The sequence below is a fragment of the Martes martes genome, assembly GCF_963455335.1.
Source record: "Martes martes genome assembly, chromosome: 16".
In the NCBI taxonomy this organism is placed as follows: Eukaryota; Metazoa; Chordata; class Mammalia; order Carnivora; family Mustelidae; genus Martes; species Martes martes.
The window spans coordinates 7690891-7714851 of NC_137904.1; positions in this window are offsets into that span (position 1 = coordinate 7690891).

A 23961-nucleotide genomic window follows, 5' to 3' on the forward strand; every position below is an offset into this window, starting at 1 on the left:
CGTAACCAACTGAGCCACCCAGGCACCCTGAAACTCTAGACTCCTGCTTGCTAGTTCCCAAGGTGGGAATATCCCACTAACAAACCCAATATGACCCTGACTCCTTACTGCAAGACTGAGCCAGTTTCCTAGGGTTAATTTTCTAAGCCTATCATCACTTTAGCCAACATAAGCTTCAGTCCTACTTGGAATCATTCTGGAAGCAAGAATAAATTCCAATGTTTTTATAACCAATTTGAGTTGGATCTTCTGTCAAATGCAAGTATAAGAACTCTAACTTCCCAGCCAAGATATTATCAAATAGACACCATGACTTTCAACGAAAAAGGGACAGGGGAATTCTAAGAAGACAGAATAGGGGCAAATAGGTGGCTCAGTGGGTTAAGCCTCTGCCTTCGACTCAGGTCCTGATCCCAGGGTCCTGGGATCAAGCCCTGCTTCATCCCAGGGTCCTGGGATCAAGCCCTGCTTCATCCCAGGGTCCTGGGATCAAGCCCTGCTTCGGGCTCTCTGCTCAGCAGGGAGCCTACTTCCCCCTCTTTCTCTGCCTTCTTGTGATCTCTCTCTCTCTCTCTCTCTGTGTGTGTCAAATAAATAGATAAAATCTTTTAAAAAAAAAGAATAGACACGCTATTCTTCTTGCTAAGTACAATTAAAAATCCTGGACAATATATATTTAAAAAGCATAAGAAGTATCTGAAAAGTAGAGGGAAGGCACACTGACTAGGGACCTTGGAACTGAAGGAACAACATGGTGGTGGTTTTGGTTTTGGTTTTGGTTCTTTGCCTCATTATTCCAAACTGGATACCAGAGGGGCAGGCAACCTAGAAATGCCCACATGCACAAAGTCCCCCCCAAAACCTGGCTGCTCTCTCTAACTAGAAAGACAAGGAAAAGGGCAGCCTTGGAAGACAGAAAACTTAAACAATGGCTCTACTCCAGCCAAAACTCCCCCAAAATACTCTAGCCCCATCCCCCCCCAATCCCCGCCACCAAAGCTAAGCGGAAAGCTTAGACTTCCCCTCAAGCCAAGCTATAGAGGGATCCAGCTACCCCTTTCTTCCCCGTCCTGATAAAATGTCAGAGAAGGCCAAGTAGAGAGCACGGACTTTCATTCCCATTGGCCAGAGGGCTCTCAGCCAATATGGTGTTAGTGGAAACTGTGTGGGGAACCTGGACTTCCACCCCCACTTAATGGTAAAGAGGTGGTGTTAGAGGAACTAAATGAAGAGTCGGGACCTTTACCACTACTCAGCAGCAACAGGACCACCTTTCACCCCGCATTCATGAAATAGCTCAACAATTCCTTCAACCAACAGAACTTAACACTTGTGGGACACCCCCCCCCCCAGCAACAACAGAAAACACATTATTTTTAAGCACTCACAGAACACATGTCAAAATAGACCATATTCTGGGCCATAAAAAACTAACCTCAACAAGTTTAAAAGAAGTGGAATTTATATAGAGTGTGTAGTACAATGAGATGAAGCTAAATATCAAGAGACTAATGACAGGAAAACCTCCCAAAACTTGGAAGCTAAACACTTTTAAATAATCCATAGGTCAAAAAGGTAATCTTGAGAATTTTTTATTTTTTTCTTTTTCTTTTTAAAGATTTTATTTACCCATTTGACAGACAGAGTTCGCAAGTAGGCAGAGAGAGAGGCAGGCAGAGAGAGAGGGAAGCAGGTTCCCCGCTGAGCAGAGAGACTGATGCGGGGCTGGATCCCAGGACCCCGGGATCACAAACAGAACCGAAGGCAGAGGCCCAACCCACTGAGCCACTCAGGTGCCCCTCGAGAAATTTTTAAAAAAAACATTGAACCTGGGACGCCTGGGTGACTCAGTTAAATGTCTGCCTTCAGCTCAGGTAGTGATCCTGAGGTCCTGGGATCAAGTCCAGCATGGGGCTCCTTGCTCAGCGGGGAGCCTGCTTCTCCCTCTGCCTGTTCTGTCTGTTGCTTGCCCTGCTTGTACGCGCGCTCTCTCGCTCTCTCTCTGACAAATAAATAAAATCTTTGAAAAAATACATTTAACCAAATGAAAATGAGAATATAATATATCAAAACCTGCGGGACACAGCTAAGGTGGTTCTGAGAGGGAAATTTGGTTACATAGAAAAGAGAACAGTCTCAAACAAGCTAAAAATAAATTAGGGAAAAAAGACCAAAACAAACAGAAGAAAATAAGGGCAACAGAAATCAATGGAATTTTAAAACAAAATTTAATGAAACAAAAAGCTGGGTCTTTAAAAGATAAAATTGATAAACCTCTAGGAAGACTGACAGAAAAGAGGGAAGACACAAATGACTAATATTAGTAATGAAATGGTGTTATCACTACAGACCCACAGACAGCAGAAAGATAATAAGGGAATACTAAAACAACTTAAACACATAAATTTGACAACTTAGATAAAATGGGCCAATTCCCTAAAAAGTACAAACTATCACAACTTGCCTGTATGAAATGGAAAAGTACAATAGAATTTGAACTACTAAGGAAATCATTGAAAGCCTGCCAAAGATGAAATATCCAGGCCCCGATAGTTGGAGAATCATACCAAACATTTAAAGAAGAAGTAATACCAGTTCTACAAATCTCTTCCAAAAATTAGAAGAGGAGGGAACACTTCCTAACTCATTCTATGAAGTCAGTATTTATTACCCTGATACCAAAACCAGACAGAGACAACACCAAAAGAAAGAAGAAAAGAAAGGAAAGAAACAAAGAATCCTATAGACCAGCATTCCTCATAAATATAGAGGCAAACTTCTCAGTAAAATACTAGCAATTAGAATTCAGCAATATGTAAAAAGAATTATACACCATAACAAAGTGAAGTTTATTCCAGGAATGCAAGGCTGTTTCAGTATTTGAAAAATCAATCAAAGCAATCCATGATATTAAGAGATTCATGAAGAAAATAAAACATATGATCATAACACTTCGTGCAGAAAAAGCTTTTGACAAAATCAAACACCCATTAATGAAAAAAAACATTCAATAGACTAGGAATAAAAGGGAACTTTCTCAACCTGAAAAACAGCAACTATGAAAAGCCCACAGGTGTCCTTATAGCTAATAGTGAAAGACCAAACGCTTTCCCTCTAAAACTGGACAAGGCAAGGATATTCACTTTCACTGATGCTATTCAACCTAGTACTAGAAGTTCTAGCCAGTGCAAAAAGCAAGGCAAGGAAATAAAGGGCATACAGATTGGAAAATAATAAATTCAAGTGGATTTCTCATACATTACTGGTGGGAATGTAAAATGGTACAGCCACTCCTGAAAACTGTGATAATTTCTCAAGACAAAACATAAAACTAAACATAAGACCTAGTAATTGCATTTATCCCAAAGAAACAGAAACTTACAAAAAGATGAAAACCCAAACACAGTTGTTCATAGACCCTTTACTTGTGGTGGACAAAACTGGAACCAACCAAAATATCTCTCGTGGTTAAACAAATCATGGCACATCCATACCATGGGATACTACTGAACAAGGAAGAGGGATGACTTGTTGATTCTTGCAATAATTTGAATGAATCTTAGAGCGTTATCCTGAGTGAAAAAAGCCAACCTCAAAAGGTTACCTACTTAGGATTCCATTTATTTTTTTTTAAAGATTTTATTTATTTATTTGACAGAGAGAGAGACAGAGAGCACAAGCAGGCAGAGAGGCAGGCAGAGGCAGAGAGAGAAGCAGGCTCCCCGCTGAGCAAGGAGCCCGATGTGGGGCTCGATCCCAGGACCTTGAGACCATGACCTGAGCCGAAGGCAGCGGCCTAACCCACTGAGCCACTCAGGTGCCCAGGATTCCATTTATGTAAGATTCTTAAAATGACAGATTAGGGGTTGCCATGGGTTGCCATGGGAGAAAGGGGAATGATTTTGACTATAAAGTGGTTAGTAGGAGGGAGATCTTTGTGGCGATAGAGTAATTCTGTGTCTTGAGTGTATTGGTGGTTACACAGATCTACACATATGCCATGGAATTGCACACTCGCACACAAACACACATACATTGTCAGACCCCTGGCTTTGATGTTGAACTACAATCATGCTGTGTAACTCCCTTTGCAACTTCCTGTGAATCTATAATTCATTCAAAATAAAGTTTAAAATTAAAAAGAAACACACGACAAGTGTTGAATTTCTTAACACGTCAGCCTTCTCATCCTTAAATTGAAGATAATAAAGTGTGAGACCAAAGGCAGTAACACCTGTAAAGGGCCACATAAGCCAGTGCTCAATAAATCGTAGCTGTTGTTCTGATTGCTGGTGGTGCTGGAATCATCGTCACAAGAATACAAGAATCCATAATCATAGTTGCCTCTGATGAGAGCAGAAAAATGAAAAAAAAATGTTTCATTGGTAACAACACAGATTTTGTAGAGTTCTTTTTTTTTTTTTTAAGATTTTATTTATTTATTTGACAGACAGAGATCACAAATAGGCAGAGAGAGAGAGGAGGAAGCAGGCTTCCTGCGGAGCAGAGAGCCCAATGTGGGGCTTGATTCCAGGACCCTGGGAATCATGACCTGAGCTGAAGGCAGAAGCTTTAACCCACTGAGCCACCCAGGCACCCCCCCCATGGATCTTTTTAATAAAATCGGTTTCTCTTTGACGTGTGCTTCGTATGATGATACTTGGAGGCTGTGTGATGATTCAAAGGACCCCTCCTTGCCTCCTCCACCGCACTGAGCTTCCAGGAAAGACCACCACATTCCTGAAGCCCTTGGAATTGAATCAGTAGTTTGTAGTACTTGTCTTGGCACTTGTCATTATCATCTCTTCATCTCAGGGATGTATTTGCGAGTATAAAGGTTATGCCAAAGATAGTAAATGGTCAGAATGACAACTGGGAAGTGATAACAGAAGAAAGGCAATGCAATTTTTAGAACATTGCCCACCTGAGAGCAGAAAGCACAAAGCTGAGGGACACCTGGCTGGCTCAGTTGGTGGAGCTTCTGACTCTTGATCTCAGAGTTATGAGTTTGAGCCCCACAGTGGGGGTGGGGGTGTAGAGATTACTTAAAAATAAACCATTTTTTTTTTAGAAAGCACAAAGCTTAGACACACAGCTTTGTGTGTCTCACATGTTCTATTATTTGTGGTTCCTGGGAAATGTTCAGCTTCCTGGCGGGAAGGGGAGTTTTATGGCTAGTCACTGAAACTTATGAGAAAAGCAAATGCTGGTGACTGCTGCACAGAGATTGTCTCTGTCAGAGAGCCTGTATTTCTTCCCTGAGAAAAAGGATTTCTAAATTTTTTTTAATTTTTGATTTTTTAAAATTGTTAATTTTAAAAGATTTTATTTATTTGACAGACAGAGACCACAAGTAGGTAGAGAGGCAGGCAGACAGAGGGGGAATCAGGCTCCCTGCTGAGCAGAGAGCCTGGTGTGGGGCTCGATCCCAGGACGCTGAGATCATGACCTGAGCCGAAGGCAGAGGCTTTAACCCACTGAGCCACCCAGGCACCCGGATTTCTACAAATTTTTAAGTAAAAATGTCCTATAGGATCCTGTTGCCTAACCCAACTAATAATGTGTACACTGTATTTCTTCATACTTTTAATCAGACATAATATTCAAGAGGAACACCCATAAAAGGCTAGGAGTGTCAGAGGGAATAGACATTTTTATAAAATCGATTTTTCCACAGGAAGTTGGTGACATTCCGTGCTAAAACTGTGCTGTTCAATACAGTAACCACTAGCCACATGTGGCTATTTCAATGTGAATTAATTAAAACAAAATAAAACATTCAGTTCTTCAGTCACACCAGCTATATTGCAAGTGTTCATTAAGGGATAGAAAACATGTCTGCCATCTCAGAAAGTTCTTTGGAACAGCGCTAGAAGAGTCACAGCAAAGGTACATTAACTTTGAAAAACATTCCTTCTGCACCGTTATTTCTACTAGATTCTTCTACTCCTGTCAATGACATCTGTGTGTCAAACAGTGCGCTAATGTCAAATGGAAAAAAATTAACCTGCAGACACTGGGATTTGAACCTGAGGAGTCTGACTCCAGAGCACAGCCCTGGACATAGCTAAAGAGCCCAGTTTTCCGGGGAGAGACCACAGCTGGACAGCTGGTTGTGGACGTCTTCTTTTGTAGTCCAGGGAGGAAGTTCTCTGACTCTGCCCCTAACCCACCCTGCCACACACGCGTGCACACACAAGCACACACGCACATACCGGAACGCTTGGGGTTTGGTTTGAATCAAAACATGTCACTTTAATGGTTGCTCCGTCTTACTTGCTTTTCTCTTCTATATTCAAATCTAGGGCTCCCACCGTCTAAGGTCTCCTGGAGTGTTTAACACACACACACACACACACACACACACACGCGCGCGCACACACACACAATCCCAAAATGCGATGATAACACTTATGGTATACCTCTGAGGTTCCCATTTCACAAATCAATGATTTCAACACGCAAATAAAATGTGATGTATTTGTGTTTACAATTCCAGAATTCCTGGGGAGATCTGCAGACAGCTGGCTCAGGAGGGGGGCGGGGACAAGAGTGTAGATCGTGTGACGAGCGACATTTTTCTCTCTCCCGTCAGCGTCTCTCCGTGACTCCGCGGCCTCACAGGGCAATAAAGTCAGAAGTCTAAAACCGAGGACCTGGTTGACTGCGAAGCCAGGGACGACTGCCTGGCTGGTCCGCAGTCCCCGGGTTCCCAGGCTCGCACGCGGGGGCGGGGAAAGCCGTGCTCGCGGAAGGGTGTGTTCCGAGCTCTTCCAGCAGGTGGCGCTCGCGACAGGCGCGCGGGCGCCCGAGGAGCCATCTCTCGAGAGCGGCTCTTCGAGCTTCCATTTTCTCCCCTTACCAGGAGGCGTCTGGGTGGATAATCTCGACAGGAGTGACTTGTCAGTGCTTTGCTTGCCTTCTTGCCAGCTCTCCTACCTTTTGAGCTCCTCTTTGTAGATAAATGACTCTGGTGTAGGGAGGGGGTATCTTCCATTTCTTGTTTTCCCTTAAGGACAGGGCTTGCCAAAGCAATTCCTCTTCCCCTTCACGGTTCACCAGGGACAGGTACGGGAGTGAAGAACGAGGTAGCTTAGCTGCCCGGTTCGATATTCTTCTGTTTCTCTAGCATTGGGATTTAGTCGAAACATTGGGCCATGGATTTCTGAGTGTGTCTGTATATTTGAGGTGGTCACATCCCTCTCGGAGGCAGACAAGGAAGCTTTGATCTCAAGGTTTCTCCCAGGAAGGGACTGAATCCTTGGGACTCAAAGCTGCGGCGTCTGCCGTTTAGCAGCTTTGAGACTTTATGCCATCGTGAAGGTATTTTTGGTTTTTTAAAAAAGCACATGTGATCATCAAAAATTCTGTCTGAGGACCTATGAGACAGTATTTGCATGCTTACTTCCCACATGCAACCCCCATCAGCCATGGCGACACGCAGTCTGTGACATTTCTGTGTTAGCTTAAACCCTCTGATCTGGAAGGTGAAATGGAAGTGAGAGCTCCCGCCATTGCCTACCCAAAGGCAGGTGGAAAAATCATACAATGAGAGCCCCCGAGTCCGTGGGTTCGGCTACTGGAGCCCAGGACTTCGTGCCTGGGCTTAGTATACTGTAAGTGCTCAGAAGAGGACCGACAGGGCATCCTCCTGGATGAAGGTATCTTTTGTGGAGAAACACACCTCATTTTCTTACTTCCTATTTCCTATCTGTTCAACAAATCCTTATACAGTGCTTACTACATGTAGGGTACTGTTTTGGGTACAAGGAGACAGCAGGCACAGCTCTAGCCCCCAAGAAACTCACGATCTGAGGGAGAGAGAAGACATGAACACACTTAGCCATAACAAGAGAAAATGGCATGGGGTAGAGAGTTACAGTTACACTGCTGTGGAAATTTAGAAGGAGATGAGTAGGGATGGGCATCCGGTAGGGCTTCCTGGAAGAGTAGATGTTTGTGTGGTCTTTGCAGGATACAGAGAATCTGGAGATGTCCATTTCACCCTTAGTGACATTAGCAAGGGCACAGAGGTTGGTCAGCTGTTTGATTTGGCTACTGCGCAGGACAGGTGAAGAGATTTTGGACAGCAGACAGGGTCAGACTGGCCTGTGTTCTGCTGGGAGTGGGGAGTGGTTTTGTTTACTTTTCCAGGAAGATCCCCACAGCTTCTCTCTGAAAAATGACAGAAGAGGATTGAGAGTTGAGGCAGATAGCCCGGTTTGGAAACAGGAGTAACGCTGTTCCCAGGTAAGCACATAACTTAATGCAAGTTCACAGAAAACACATTAAGAAATTATGGAAAGTTAATTCATCATTTAATAAATATTTCTTGCATACCTACCACGTGCCAGATGCTGTAGGAATAATGAAGGGAACGGATTTCAAAACTAGGGTCCTGAGGCCAGAAATGCAGTGGAGAGAGGCTGGAATCCAGAGACGAGGCAAGTGTAGATTCAGTGTGACTTGGCAATGGGCTGGATGGACGTGGAGGGAGCAGGAGAGGCAAACATAACTCAAGCAGGATCCGGGGTGATGTAGGTATAAGAGAAGAAACAGGTTTGTCTGGGGCTGGGGGATGAAATGAGCTCAACTTCAGGTGTGTTGGGGTTGAGGTTCTGGCAAGGGAGCCCTCCAGAGCAGCCCAGCAAGCATTGGGCTTGTCAGTTTGTCAGGCCTGGAGACAGAGCAGAGACCGTGGGAGTCTGGGGGATCACCTTAGGAAAAGGGAAAGGGCCTGAGCCCCAGGTGCACACTGTGAGGTTAAAAGAGAATAGGGCTCTGGTAGATTGAATTATTGCTCACTCCTGAAGAAGGATTAAACATTTCTGCTCCGCAGAACTCAGGCATGGCCATTAGATTTCCATAACCAGTGAAATGTGGGCGGAAGTGGCATGTGTCAATTCTGAGCAAAAACTGTAGAAATCAGTGTGCGGTTTATCATGCTTCTTTCTGCCTTAAGATCAGCAACGTCCCATACAGAGGCTTCTCCAATAGTCTGGGTCCTGGAATGAACAAAGTGAGAGGTGGGACCTTAGAACATTGTAGAGTATAAGCCTTGACAATGGCTGGTCTTCTCTCTCTCTCTCTCTCAATACAAGTGCCTGACTTAAGTTTTGATCAGCAAGGTATCCACCTCACAGTTGAAGAAACACACTGCCAGCCACAGACTGCACAAAGAGCCAGGCTACTTCCTTCCCATTCGGGGTCCTTTGATTTAGAAATCTTGGCTGATTTCAATAACTATTTGAGCCACTTGTCTTTTTCTCTTCCCTGCACTTTAAATTCCCCCTCTTGTGTTTTCAACTCACCAATAACGAGTGAGCCTGTGAAACCCTAGGCCCCCACCCCTTGACCCCCCAAGAAGTAGAACTCATGGCCCATGCTTGCCCTCCTGTCTCTACCCTCCTCAGCACCCCCTCCGCCCCAACCTCGCTGTGTGGCTCCAGGTGCTGCATATTTTCCACGTCTTTTAAGAATGAACCTATGTTTTTTCTTTTCTTTTTAAGATTTTTATTTATTTGTCCGAGAGAGAAACTCGAGCACATGCACAAGCAGGGGAAGCATCAGGCAGAGGGAGAAGCGGACTCCCTGCTGAGCAAGGAGCTCAATGCGGGGCTCAATCCCAGGGTCCTGTGATTATGACCTGAGCCAAACTACTGAACCACCCAGGTGTCCCAGAAATTCCAAGATTCTAAAGATACTGTTGCACATGTGTAAAATGATGTATGCACAAGATTATTCAGTGCATCTTTATTTGTGATAGCAAAAGGTTGCACTGTAGGCTTACTGGGTCTGAGGACCCAGAGGGGGCTGCGCAGGACCAGCCAGGAGGGTCCTTGGCTTTGCCCAGGATAGAAACCAAACGCAAGCCAAGAGGAAGTGAAAGCAGAGTTCATTGAATAACATTAAGTATTAGATTATAGCAGACTGAGTGTCTAGGAGACTTGGAAAGAAAGGAAAGTGAGTCTCATCATTGCTCGGAGTTAGGGGTTTATATGGGAAAGGGGTCTGGGGTACGTGTTCCTTCAGGACTCCTGGGTAGGGTCCAATCACAGGTGAGTGACAGGTGAACAACAGGTGTTAGTTCAGAAATCACTGAAGGCAGGGGTATGGATGCCAGTATTGGCCAGGGTTTGTTCAGAGCTAAGGGTTTGTACTGGAACATTTTTGGGATCTGGTTTTTCTTAGATGTCATCGGGTGTATGGGGGCTGAGGATGAAACTCAGAGAATGGTTAACTTTCTTGATTCCCCCTTAGAGTGGGAACATAGCTTCTTCGGTTTATTCAGACACAAGGAGAGCCTTTCTGAGACAAAGTGCTTTAAGTTTCCCTATCTCTGGTGGACCAAGCCAAGCACCCATTGGTGAAAGTTGGTTAAACATATTTAAACATTCTCCGCTGGAATATCATGAAACTCAGAGAAGAAAATCTGTGCTCCAAAAGGGGAAGTCACTATATATCTTAGTGACTTATATATAAAGTTAAAAAGGCAAAATGAAACTAGATTTTCCTGCAATAATACCGTCTAATAAGTATGCCCCCCACCTTCCAAACTCTAACTGGTTTACAACAACAACAACATCTTCTTGCTCACCGATCTGGGGCTCTGACTGCTGTGGGCAGGTGTGCTGCACATGTCTCTCACTCCGGGGCCCAGTCTGAACATGCAAGCTCTTGTCCCGGCAGATGGCGGGAATGCAGGAGTTCTGGACATAACTTGCCACATCTCCTAAAGCCTCAGCTTGGAAATGATGCACTTTCACTTCTGCCCACCTTTTGTTAACTAGAGGAACGTCAAGTCCCACGGCAGCAAGAGGGAAGTAAGTTCTACCACAGTGGAGGGAGGTAAGAAGAGTGACTATTAACTGAGCAAAAGCCCAATCAAAGCACAGATGCACACGCATACAAGCTCAGAGGGAACCCAAGGAGGGAACACAGACACTGGGGCAGGCAGCGACAAGGATGACAGAACCATGATGAATGCCTTTTTATGCATTATATTTGTTGAGCCCTGTTCGTGTATTAAGTTCATGTTTCTGAACCATGTGAATAAAATGTAAGTAACCCAGAAAAAAAAAATCTAAATTGTGCCATAGACCTTGACTGTGAATTCCCAGAGGGCAAGATCTGAATCTTCTTTCTTTCCACATAACCATGTTCTTCTCAGACACTGAATGAATGTGTTATATAAATGTTGATGATGTCATGATATTTTCTTATTTGTCACTACCCCCATGAAGCCTTCCCCAACTCTGCCTCCTTCCCCAGGCTGAAATTTTTTTTTCCCATTCACAGAACCTTTTGATATTCTCATAGCTCCAATCACATGGAGGCTTGGGGAACAAATTCCCATATAGTTGTGTTAATTATCCAAACTACCCTTGGTCTTCCCTCCACCTCCACTGATAGATCCTCGAAGAAAGGAATTGTATTTTTCTATCTCATCCTTTTTGGTATATATTAAGCATTAATAACTTTTTAAAAAGACCACTTTTCAAAGATCAGTTTAGGTTTATAACAACATTGAGAGGAAGGTACAGAGATTTACCACACACCACCTGTCCCCACACATACACATGCTCCCCTATTATCAGTATGACTCACTGGCACAATACTTTTTTTTTTTTAAACCAAGAATGAATCTCTATCAACACAAAATAACCACCCAAGTCCACATTTTACAATAAGGTTCACTTTTGGTGTTGTATATTCTCTGGGTTTGGACAAAACTCTAATAACAGGTACCTACCATTATAATATCATACAAAGTATGTTCACTACCCTAAAAATTCTCTGTGTTCTGCTTATGTATCCCTCCTTCTCTCACCCCTATCAATCTTTTGTTGAGGGAAGTTTAAGATATGAGACTTTAAAGCATCTTACCTTTAATTGAATTTAAATTTTAAAAAGTATAAAGCATCTTACTTTAATTTGTACTTATGACTACTTAATCTCCCCCTTGTAATTTAGGTACTGATGTTTGAAGTCATAGGGGTACTTATCTATAAAGTGAATCTGGATAATACTTAGTTATTTTGAGGTTGTAAAGTACTATGGGGTCCAAATGTCACCTAGTGCATTATTGAACTCGGACAGATAGATAGATGGTAACAAGCCTCTTAACCGAGTGATAAGAAAATCCTTGCTGCCTGGAATTCATTTAAATTCTTTCTCTTCCGTAAGTTTCTGGTTCTGTGTGAAATGGGTACCATCCTCCTGGCAATTGTTGGGGAATCACATTTCACATTTTGATTCCAATGAGATACTTCCTTTTCTCCTTTTCACCTTAAATTAAAAGAGGAGAGATGCAAATTCTGACCCCATCATGGGAGGTAGCTCCTCCTACCAGCCAGCTTTGTAGCTGGTCGAGTTACCAGCAATACTAAAATTGCCTCTGAGAGCTTTAGGAAGCACATTGCAGGAGACAAAGGGGTGGTTTTGATTTGGGTAGTCTTTGATTTGGGTAGTGTTTTCCTCCTGGATCCACTTGCAAGGAATTGCTATCTCCTTCCCATTTCTGACCGTGAGCTCATGTGTGAGTCAGTCCACCCATCTGTGAGTTCTCCATCAGTCTAGAGATTGGTAGGACTTTCAGCTAAGACGTCTTCATCAAGGATTGGGCTTGAGTTATGCTTGGACCATCAGGCTCTGTCTCTAGGGCTTTACTGAGAAGCTACTTCAAGTCTGAAAAGTAAAAAAAAAGGGGGGGGGTGGCAGAGATTGGCTGATACTTCCTGGTATCCTGTCCTGTGAAGCTGCCTGTTAATTTCTGTTCCCTGAATCCCTGCTCTTTCCCTATAAAATCCCTTTTTGTCATTGTAACAGGGATAAATATCGATCCTCTCGATGGATATTGGCATAAAAGTCCCCTGATTTTTAGCCGGTCCGTCTGTCTTCAACAAAAACTACATTTCCCAGCATGCATTGCAGACTAGAGGGCCAAAGAGATGTCAGTAACTGAGAGGCCAGCGTCCTAGGAGGGGGCGCTGAGCACTGTGTCCACCTCGCTGCTTTCCAAGGAGTTAATGCTGAGGGATCCTCGCGTTCAGAAAGTAGCCCAGGGGGTGGGGGTGTTGGGCCCGGGGTGGCCTGCGGGAAAGGCAGTTGAATTGAGCAAGTGAAGGGGTAGCCCATCCTGTCACCCAGTGATTCCCTGGTAGGTGTATTGCCAAGAGGAATGTACCAGAATGTGCACAGCTGCTTTATTTGTAGTCACCAAAATTTAGAAACGACCCCAAACGTTCATCAACACACAAATTGTGATGTAATCATAAAATGTATTGTAACAAGTTAATGGGAAAGAATTAACTGCGCTAGGGGCAATACAGATGAATATCACAGACATTGTGATTGATGATCTTTCACAAAGACACAAAGTTGAGTACCATTTCATGAAGTCTAGGAACAGGTGATGGCGGTGGAAGAGGCCAAAAGAGTGACTTCCTGGGGTTGGGGACTGTGATGAGGAAAAAGGGATGAGAAAGCCTTGTGGTACAGGAATTCATCTACATGCTGATCTGGGAATAATTCTATAGGTGTCTACATACATAAAAATTCTCCAGGTTGTACACTTAAGATCAGTGCACTTTATTATCTACATAACAACTGTGTGTATATTCCACTGCAAAAAAAGTAAAGGATATCCTAAATAACAAAAAAAAAAAAAAAAAGATTGGGAACTGGCTTGATGCAATAAATAGCAGACTGGAAGAAGCAGAAGAACAAATTAGTGACCTAGAAGACAGAAAATGGAAAATAATGATGCAGAACAAAAGAGAGAAAGAAGAGTTATGTAACATGAGAATAGGGAAGTTAAGGAACTCAGTGATTCCATCAAATGTACTTTTTCATATTATAGGAATCCAGGAAGAGGATGAGAGAAGAAAGGGGGCAGAAAATTAATTTCAAGAAATAATAGCAGAAAAGTGTCCTAATTTGGGAAAGGAAACAGATCTCCAGATGCAGAAAACACAGAGAACAAAAGCAGGCCAACAGCAAGATATAGTGTAATTAAATTTGCAAAATACAGTTATAAAGGAAAAATCTTAAAAGCAACAAGACAAAAGAAGTCCTTAACTTACAAGGGAAAACCCATAAGGCTAGCTGGAGATTCCTCAATAGAAACTTGGCAAGCTAGAAAGAAGTGGCTTGGTATATTCAGAGTGCTGAATGGAAAAAGTCTGCAGCCAAGAATACTCTATCCAGCAAGGCTATCATTCAGAAAAGGAGAGATAAAGTTTCCTAGACAAACAAAAACTAAAGGAGTTCGTGACCACTAAACTAGCCCTGCAAGATATATTAAAGGGGACTCTTTGAGTGCAAAGGAGAGACCAAAAGTGACAAAGACAAGAAAGGATCAGAGAAACTCTCCAGGAACAATGACAGAAAAGTAATAAAATGGCAATAAATAAATACATACATATCTATCAATAATTATTTTAAATGCAAATGGACTAAATGCTCTAATCAAGAGACATAGGGCATCAGAATGGATTAAAAACACAAGAACCACCTATATGCTGCCTACAAGAGATTCATGTTACACTTAAAGACACCCTCAGATTGAAAGTGAGGGGGCGAGAAACAAGTGGATGTCAAAAGAAAGTCAGGGAAGGAATACTTAAATTGGACAAACTAGACTTATGTTCTTGTGTTGTTTTTATCCTGCTTTGGTATCAGGGTGGTACTAGCTTTTTGAGCGATTTTGAGTGATTTCTCTCAGTTCCATTATTTGTAAGATTTTGATAAGGACTATCATTATTATTATTTTTTTTAATGTTTGGTAAAATTCACCAGTGAAATCATGTGGTCTTGGGCTTTTCTGTGCTGGGAGATTTTTGATTCCTAATTCAACTTTCATTCTTGTTATTGGTCTAAGATTTCCTATTTCTTGGATTCAACATTCATGATTCAGTCATGGTAATGTGTGCATTACTAGGAATTATCTCTCCCTCCTGCCCAAGTTATCTGATTTCTTAGTATGTAATAGTTTGTAAGTTATCTGTTATCACATTACATATTTTTGTGGTTATCTGTTTGTTTTCTCTTCTATTTGTCATTTTCGTTTTTAAGTCTTCTCTTCTTTTTCTTAGTTAATGTAGCTAAAACATTGCTACTGGTAGTTTTTTTAAATTTGTCATTACGTCAATGTTATGTGATTTATTCTTGTCTCTATTTTATTTATTTCTGATTTTTCTTTGTTATTTCCTTCTTCTAGTACATTTCAGCTAAATTTCTCCTTCTTTCTACTTGTGATGTAATGTTAAATTGTTTATTTGAAACTTTTTCTTAATACAAGCACTTATAGCATAAATTTCACTCTAATATTTGCTTTTGTTGTATACCATCTGTTTTGGGATATTGTTTTTCTTTTTCTTCTGTTTTGAGACATATTTTGATTTGCCATTTGATTTCTTATTTGGCCCGTTGTGCAGTAATGTGTTGTTTAATATTTACATATGAAATATTTAACATTTACATTGTAGTTTTTCAGCTTTGTTTTATTGTTGATCTTTAGTTTTGTACCATTGTGGTTGGAAAATATACTTGGTATGATTTCACTCTTCTAAAATTTGTAATACTTGTTATGTCTCCTTTTATATGATTTAACCAGGGGATTCTTCTGCATGTACTTGAGGAAAATGTGTATTCTATTTTTTTCTTGGTTGGAATATTTTATGTATATCTTTTAGAACCATGTATTCTAAAATTGTTTCAAGTAATAAATGTTCTTGTTAAAAAAAATAGTAACTTTAACTGAGGGTACTCATTTAAATTAAAGCATATCAGAAATGGGTGATTTCTGGGTAAAATGGGTGGGGGATGGGTAAAATAGGAGAAGGGGATCAAGAGTACACTTATGATGAGCACTGAGCAATGATGTATAGAATTGTTGAGCCACTATATTACACACCTGAAACTAATATAACACTGTATTTTAACTATGCTGGAATTAAAACAAAAAACTTAATAATAAAAAAAATTAAAATAGTTTCAATTGCAGGGCTTTTTGTCATATCTGATGAAAATTGCCATTTTTTAAAAATCTCATGATGTGACTGAGAAACAGCTTGCCCCCAAATTAGAAGAGGAGTTAGCTCTGCCATTTCCTTGTTACTTGTGTTATTAGTACTGTCTTCAATTCCTAAGAATCTTTTAAAGCTATGTTCCTGTTCTGTGAGGATTAGAACAATTTTGCCTAAATTGATCCACTCGATCATAAGTTGAAAGTGATCATATGAATGAAGCTTTCACTGCCAACTCCTGTTTGCTTGTTATGATGAAATGCCCTTCTGAAGATCTCATATATATATATATATATATATATTTATATATAATATATATATATTATATATATAAATATTTTTATATTTATAAATATAAAATTTTATATTTATATTATATATAAATATAAAAATTTATATTTATATATTTATATAAATATAAATATATATAAATATTATATATTTATATATATTTATAAATATATATATATATTTAATGTGATGAGTGGTACCTGATATATGGGTCTAGTGAATATATCACCATCTGTATTTTATTTTTATTTTTATTTTTTAAAATATTAGTTGAAATTGATTTTTCCTTCTTAATATAAAAATAACTTCTTACATGTCCTCATATCTCAATATCTCATACCTTGTACTTCCTGTTATTTATGTGCCCTGTTTTGGAGACCATTGTCCCAGCTCCTAAAAAGCATGTACTATTAAAAATATAAGAATAATTGGGGGCGCCTGGGTGGCTCAGTGGGTTAAGCCTCTGCCTTCGGCTCAGGTCATGATCTCAGGGTCCTGGGATCGAGCCCCACATTGGGTTCTTTGCTCGGTGGGGAGCCTGCTTCCCCCTCTTTCTCTGCACCTGCCTCTCTGCCTACTTGTGATCTCTCTGTCATAAAAAAATAAAATCTTAAATTAAAAAAAGATTTATTTAAAAGAATAATTGATAAGTCCTTTCATTTAAACCTGATTATTAATGAATAAGATACCAGCTTTACAGAAGGCAGATGAATATGAGATCCCATATTAGATGATTTATTATTCTAGTGACTGATTCATTCTGGGTTTTCTAGTACCAACCTCAAACAAGGGAGCAATTAAAAGTGCTGCTGCTCCTGGTTTTGAAATAACCACAAGGCAAATAAAATATCTTGCACTTTTTTTTGGGGGGGGGAGCATTTGTTGAAATAAGCAGAGTTTTAGAGCTCAGTCTGCTCCTCTTCTGCTGACTCTTTGGTACTGATGCTGTGGTGCTCATGGTCCACAGAGCCCAACATCCCCCTTCACTGGTCCTGCATTCTCTTTGTTTGAGGGAGAGAGAGAAAGAGAGGAAGAGAGTGACAGGGATAAAGAGGAGAAGAGGAGGAGGAGAGGGAAGGAGAGTGGAGGGGAAGAAAGAAAAGGTGGAGGAGGACAAGAGAGGGGAGGAGGGAGAGGAAGATGCCTCTAATAAAATCCTGAAGAATGTGTTTTTCATCTGTTTCTCCCACCCAGCATCTTCCTGCTCCATTCTGGTCATGGGCTACAGATTTTTCTAAGAATCACCTAAATGCAATCACTCTGTGCAGGAATTTAAACAGGCAGATAGGACAGTTTTGAAAGAAGAGGCTGAGGCTCCTTTATCACCCTTGAATCTCATCCTGTTAGGGCATGCTGACTCCACATTTAAGAAGGTCTCTCCTCATGGACAAGAAAAGGCTTTTTGAGCTGGGTATTCTTGAGAAACATTGAAAGTTAGGAAAAAATAAGAAAAGGTTGCTTATGTTGTGCTCCCAAACAGAATTCTGTTTAGGATGGGAAAGACCTCACTGAGAAAGAAATGCTTACTGGATTGAAATGTGTCACTCATTGTCCAGAAGTGTTTTTGAAGCTCAAAGAAGAGCCATGTTTGATGGATGTTGACTACACTTATAGGCATGAGAATTTCACAAAATATACATTGAATAATTAGGTTGTTCACCTGAAACTAATGAATATTATGTCAATTATATTTTAATTAAAACAAATTAAAGAGAGGGAGTGAGAGAGAACCACTTTGGGGTTGTCCTCAGAGGCTGCTGTATTAGCTAATTCTCTAGGTGAGGCCATGCCATGTGCCATGTGGAGGCATTTGAGCTACCTCCAATAACAAACTTCTTGGATGGGATTGAAGTCAGATGTCATCCATTAAATTCCATATTCTAGTGGTTCATGTTTCAGTGAAATGTCACTGTAATCTAATTTATCTAAGGACATTTTCTTCCAAAAAATATGTCATTTAGTTTTACAAATTGCCTATCATGTTTTTCTGAATAACCTCAGAACCCAAGAAAATGGTGACGTCTCAAGTTGAAATCTTGGCTTTGGCTTAAGCCATTTGATCATATTTTTCACTGAAAACTTCTGGAAAACTTTTCATTTTAAGGTTTTTGTTAAATTGCAAAATGTTTGATAGGCAAGTTTCAATGTTTTTTTCTGTGTGCAAAAACCAGAAAAGTGAATTATAAGCAACAATTCTAACTAAAAATTTACTCCTTCACCAAAAGTTGAAAAAAAAGTACTGACAAAAATTTTTAAAAATTTAGATTGTAAGAATATAGCCTAAAGGATATATGCATTTATATTTCATAGATAAGACTAGACATCTTAAATTGTTTTGATTTCCTAAATTGTACATGATTCATTTTTTTTTAGAGTCAATTATGTAACTTGCCTAGAAAATTGTGGACATAGTACCATGATTCTGGATTCAGTTCTTGGAGAGACAGAGAAAAATAGAGAAAGAAATAGAGAAAGAGATATGAATTTTATTTCCATTAATATGCATTGCCTCAAAAAGGCCTCATAATATATATGTGTAAGAAATAGGTATTTGGGGGCGCCTGGGTGGCTCGGTGGGTTAAAGCCTCTGCCTTTGGCTCAGGTCATGATCCCGGGGTCCTGGGATCGAGCCCTGCATTGGGCTCTCTGCTCAGCAGGGAGCCTGCTTCCCCTCCTTCTCTCTCTGCCTGCCTCTCTGCCTACTTGTGATCTTTGTCTGTCAAATAAATAAAAAAAAAATTTAAAAAAAAAGAAATAGGTATTTGTTTGCTGGTTTTCCTGGAAATGTTCCCACTATGAAGAAAACACTGCATTTACTTGATGCCTGGAGGGAGTCAGGCATATCTTCCTCTCTGAAGAAAGTGAAATTTTACAGTGATTTTTCCAGTGAAATGTTAATACTGATCAGCAGGCTTTATTAGTGTAGGAGCACGACAACTTGGATTTGAGGACATTACCTTTATTTCCAAGGGTTTCTTTTAATTAAAAATAAGTACCATATTAGCCTTGAAACTATTAGGAATTTTTAGTTTATTTGAATATATGGATTGGCCAATGCAGTTGATACCTACCTTAAAGTGAATTTTTAATAATCAGAGAATGAGCACATTTTTAATTTTTAATTTTGTGTATTTTTTTGAGAGAGTGAGAGAGAGAGAGTGCAAGAGGGGGTAGAGTCAGAAGGAGAAGCAGACTCCCCACTGAGCAGGGAGCCTGATCCGGGACTCAATCCCAGGACCCCAGGATCATGACCCGAGCCGAAGACAGTTGCTTAACCAACTGAGCCACCCAGACGCCCGAATGAGCACATTATTAAACTGAACTGATTTTCATTTGAAAGTTTCTCATGATTTTTCACGACCCAAAGACTACAAATTTATATGTCTAAACCGATCCTTTCACTTAAGTGTTCCATATGTTCAACTGAATACTGGACATTTACATTTCAATATTCTGTCTTTTTTTTTTTAATTCTACCTGGCCACAATTGAATTTATTATATCCTTTAAGCAGGTGCTGTAATTCAATTCTTGGATTTTGTTAATGGTGTTAACATATATTGGCTATATAAGATTGGAAGAAGAGGGGTGCCTGGTGGTGCAGTCAGTTTGGTGTGTGACACTTGGGTTCTGCTGGGGCCATGATCTCAGAGACATGGGATCCAGTTCCACATCAGGGCTTTGAGCTTGGCATGGAATCTGCTCAGTTATCTCTCTCCCTCTGTTCTGTACCCCACCCCCTGGTTTCTCTCTAAATCAATCAATCAATCAATCTATCTATCTTAATTTTGGAAGAAGAGCTCAAAATCGTTAACTATTTGTGAAAGTGCTATGGATATTCTCAAATTCTATCCAGATGCAAACTGTTAATATTTTGTCTCAGCCTCCCCACTCACATCTTTTGTATAAAATCATGAAGATCTAATTTTCAATGTTTATAGTATCTTTCTGTGTTTTCATATATACAATTGTAGTTCAAGTCTTCATTATCTCATGGATCTGTATTCAGTAATAGCTTCATTCACTTGTAAGTTCACTTATTCAAAGCTATATATTGGGAAGCTACTGTGTACCTCTACTATATCCTGCCTTCATTAAATTTACAGTCTAATGACAAAGGTAGACATAGAAGAAGTGTAAGCATGATAAATGTAATGAAGAAAGCAGAAGGCTATGTTTGCCTGTATCAGGTGAACCTAACATAGTCTTGGGTGTTAGAAAACCTAGCTAATCTCTTTTTGGCCTTGATGATGACATCAGTTTTCCTCAAGCTCCATATATACCATATCATATACCATAGTCATGCCTAAAATTAGCTACACCTCTATCCCCAGTCCAGTCTTTGAACTTAATACTTCTTAAGCTGGTCCCATCCTACTCATTGACATATGATTCTCAGGACACTGAATTCTAGTCAGGAAAGTTTCTTCACAGTTCCATGGATATGTCATACTTTTCCAGTCTCTATACCTTCCTTTATAACATCATCACCTTTGTCTTTGATGCCCACACAGTTTTTTTCAATCCTTAAAAGTCCTGGTCAAAATGAATTTTCAGTGTTTTGGGATTGAGTGGCTAACTGTGTTGTAATGCTAACTCTTGTGTATCTCTTACAACTCCAAGTTTACCTTCTACATTTGCAAATTTTTGGATGTTCCAATTGGCACTTCCAATACTCCTTTCAAAGGTGATAAGCAATTTCTTTTTTCTTATCCTGAAATAAGTTGTGTGAGTATGAATGTGTGTGTGTGTTTCTATGAGATTTTTGCTTTAGCCTAGTTGGCCAAAGATAATTTATTACACTTGAAAATTCATTAATGCATCAAGATGGGAATTTTCACTTTCCAAAAAATTGTAAATACCTTTAATGGTATTTACAATTATTTACAAGACTATTATTATAATTTTATTTCTTTTCTATTTTGGCATTGAAATAAAAAACATCTTAGTTGGGATACTAACTAATAAAGTATTTAGGACTTACTGTGTAAAATTGGCTTTGAGATTAACATTTCCCATACTTGGTATTAATATAAGCATACATAAGCATACACATTAACTCACACTGATACACGTATATAGACTATCTACATATATATATGTATCTATATATAATATTTTAACATGGGGAATTTGGATTGGCCATTCATGAGGATGGAAAAAATGTGGTTTTCATAATGGAACAAAAGCTTCCAGATGTATTCAGTTGTATTTAAAGAGCTAAAAAATTGGCCTAGTTAAAAAAAAAAAAATCCCAACTTACCGTGGCCTTTATTCTTAATTAGAACACGTGTCTTTGACATATTTGAAGATGTTTGACTTAAAAATAGCCCAGTTGAAAGTATTCAAGAGTGAAACATGAGCGCCATTCTTGACTGCACTCTGCACTCTATATCTGTTGCAGGCATCCCGCTCCTTGACTTCAAAGAGATTTCCCTGGAATGAAACCACTACACAGCAAAACAATCTGCCCATCTTCTGCTTCCACTGTATTTCAAACTCAGTATCAGTATCTGTGTACAATTGAGCTCAGTGAATCTTGGCTCTGACAAAACTTCCAGTACTCTACCACATGCCAATGCAGTTCCTTTGCAAAGCTCCCGGTTCCCAAATGGAAATCCTATCTTGGCTCTGTGGAGGTACTGAGGAGCAATGAGCCAGAGCAGACCAAGTCCTGGGTGTGCTGTTTGTTGACATGAGTGCATTGACTTGTGGGTCAATTTTGCATGGTCCATGTCTGAAATCATGGTGAAGGCACTGTTTGAGGACATATCCTACCATAAATATGATTTAGGACAGTCTTTTTCACTTAAAACCTTTATACACACAGACCTGTATCAGAAAAATTCATGATCGAGAGCAACAGTCCTGAGTCCTCGTCCCATCACATCAAAAAAGTCTTCAACTTTGATATACCACTGCACTACCAAGATAGGAGAGTGGACAAAGGCATTTTGATATCTGTGCAAAGCTGGAAAGAAAGTGGTGTGAGGCTTTGGGGAGGTAGGGTGGTGTGTAGAATTCAGGCTTTGAAAGCAAACAGACTAGGTTTCGATCCTGGAGATCTTCTTTCCTATGCAGTCTTGGGTTAAGTCCTTAAAACTTACATAGTTCTGTTTCCTCATGTGAAAAATGAGAAGAAAAATATGGATCCCATTGCTTTGTTGTGATAACAATAATGCCTGGTACAGAGTAGGTGCTTTCATTAGGATTCTCCAGAGAGAAATGATAGTAGATTATATGTCTAGAAATATAATAAAATATATAGAACATATTTACCTGTCACCTGCAAGCTGGAGACCTAGGAGAACTCATGGCCTAGTTCCAATCTGAATGCTGGCAGGCTTGACACCCAGACAGAGCCAATGTTTCAGTTTGGGTCTGAGAGCAGGAAAAACTGATATGCAAGAGTTCAAGGTAGTCAGACAGGAGGAATTCTTTATTTGAGAAAGTGGCAGCCTTTTGGTTCTACTCAGGCCTTCAACTGATTGCATAGGGCTCACCCACATTAGAGAAGGCAGTTTACTTAGTCTACCAATTCAAATTTTAAGCTCATCTAAAATACTCTCAGAGAAACACCCGGAATAACATTTGTGCAAATATCTGGGCATCCCATGGCTCAGTCAACTTGACACATAAAATTAACCATCCTGTGCTTTGTAAATGATAACTTCTATTAATAAAAATGGCTAGAAATGGGGGCGCCTGGTGGCTCAGTGGGTTAAAGCCTCTGCCTTTGGCTCAGGTCATGATCCCAGGGTCCTGGGATCGAGCCCCATATCGGACTCTCTGCTCAGCAGGAAGCCTGTTTCCTCCTCTCTCTCTGCCTGCCTCTCTGCCTACTTGTGATCTCTGTCTGTCAAATAAATAAATAAAATCTTTAAAAAAATGGCTAGAAATGAATGCAGTTTATTTCCTTTCCTGAACTCTGCTTTTATGTAAAGTTATACTGAAATTTAAACTTCATATTTCATTTTCAACTCAATCCATTTAAATGAAAAATAAATATTCATTAGTTATTTTAAAACTCCTAATAATTGTTTTTGTTATTAATAAAAATAGTTTTAACAAGGAAGTACTAGAACTTGGAATAATGAGAATCATTAAAGTTGTCTACTGTTTATATTTATTTTATACTGAAATATTCAGTAGTAAGGAAAAAATATAACATTGCTGTTAGTGAAGGTCTCAGGAATGCAATTGGCCATGTAACTTTAATGGATTAGAATCAAGGAGTTTCCATTTTATAGCTCTGAGTAGCAATGCCTTCCTCTCTCTCCCTCATGGCTGAGCATTTTGTACACGAGGTCATTTGCCAGTCAATGTGGTATAAAATGGACATGTCTAACTTCACCCACTGCAGACATTCACTGAATGAAAAGCCAAAGCTGTGATTCATCTGGAAGATCTCCATCTGTCTTTCCCATATAGGGAGTGGTAAAAGCCATTCCTGTCATAGGCAGAAACTTAAAGGGGCGTCTTTCAAAGGAAAGAGACAAAATCTAGTCCTGTATGAAGCAGGGAGATGGGAGTATAGACAACCTGGTTCTAATCTCAGTCCCGACCCCAAAATCTCCCTTGACTGTGAGCAGCCTCAATTTCCTCATCCAAAAGGGAGGGATTGGACCAGTATGGCTTGCACG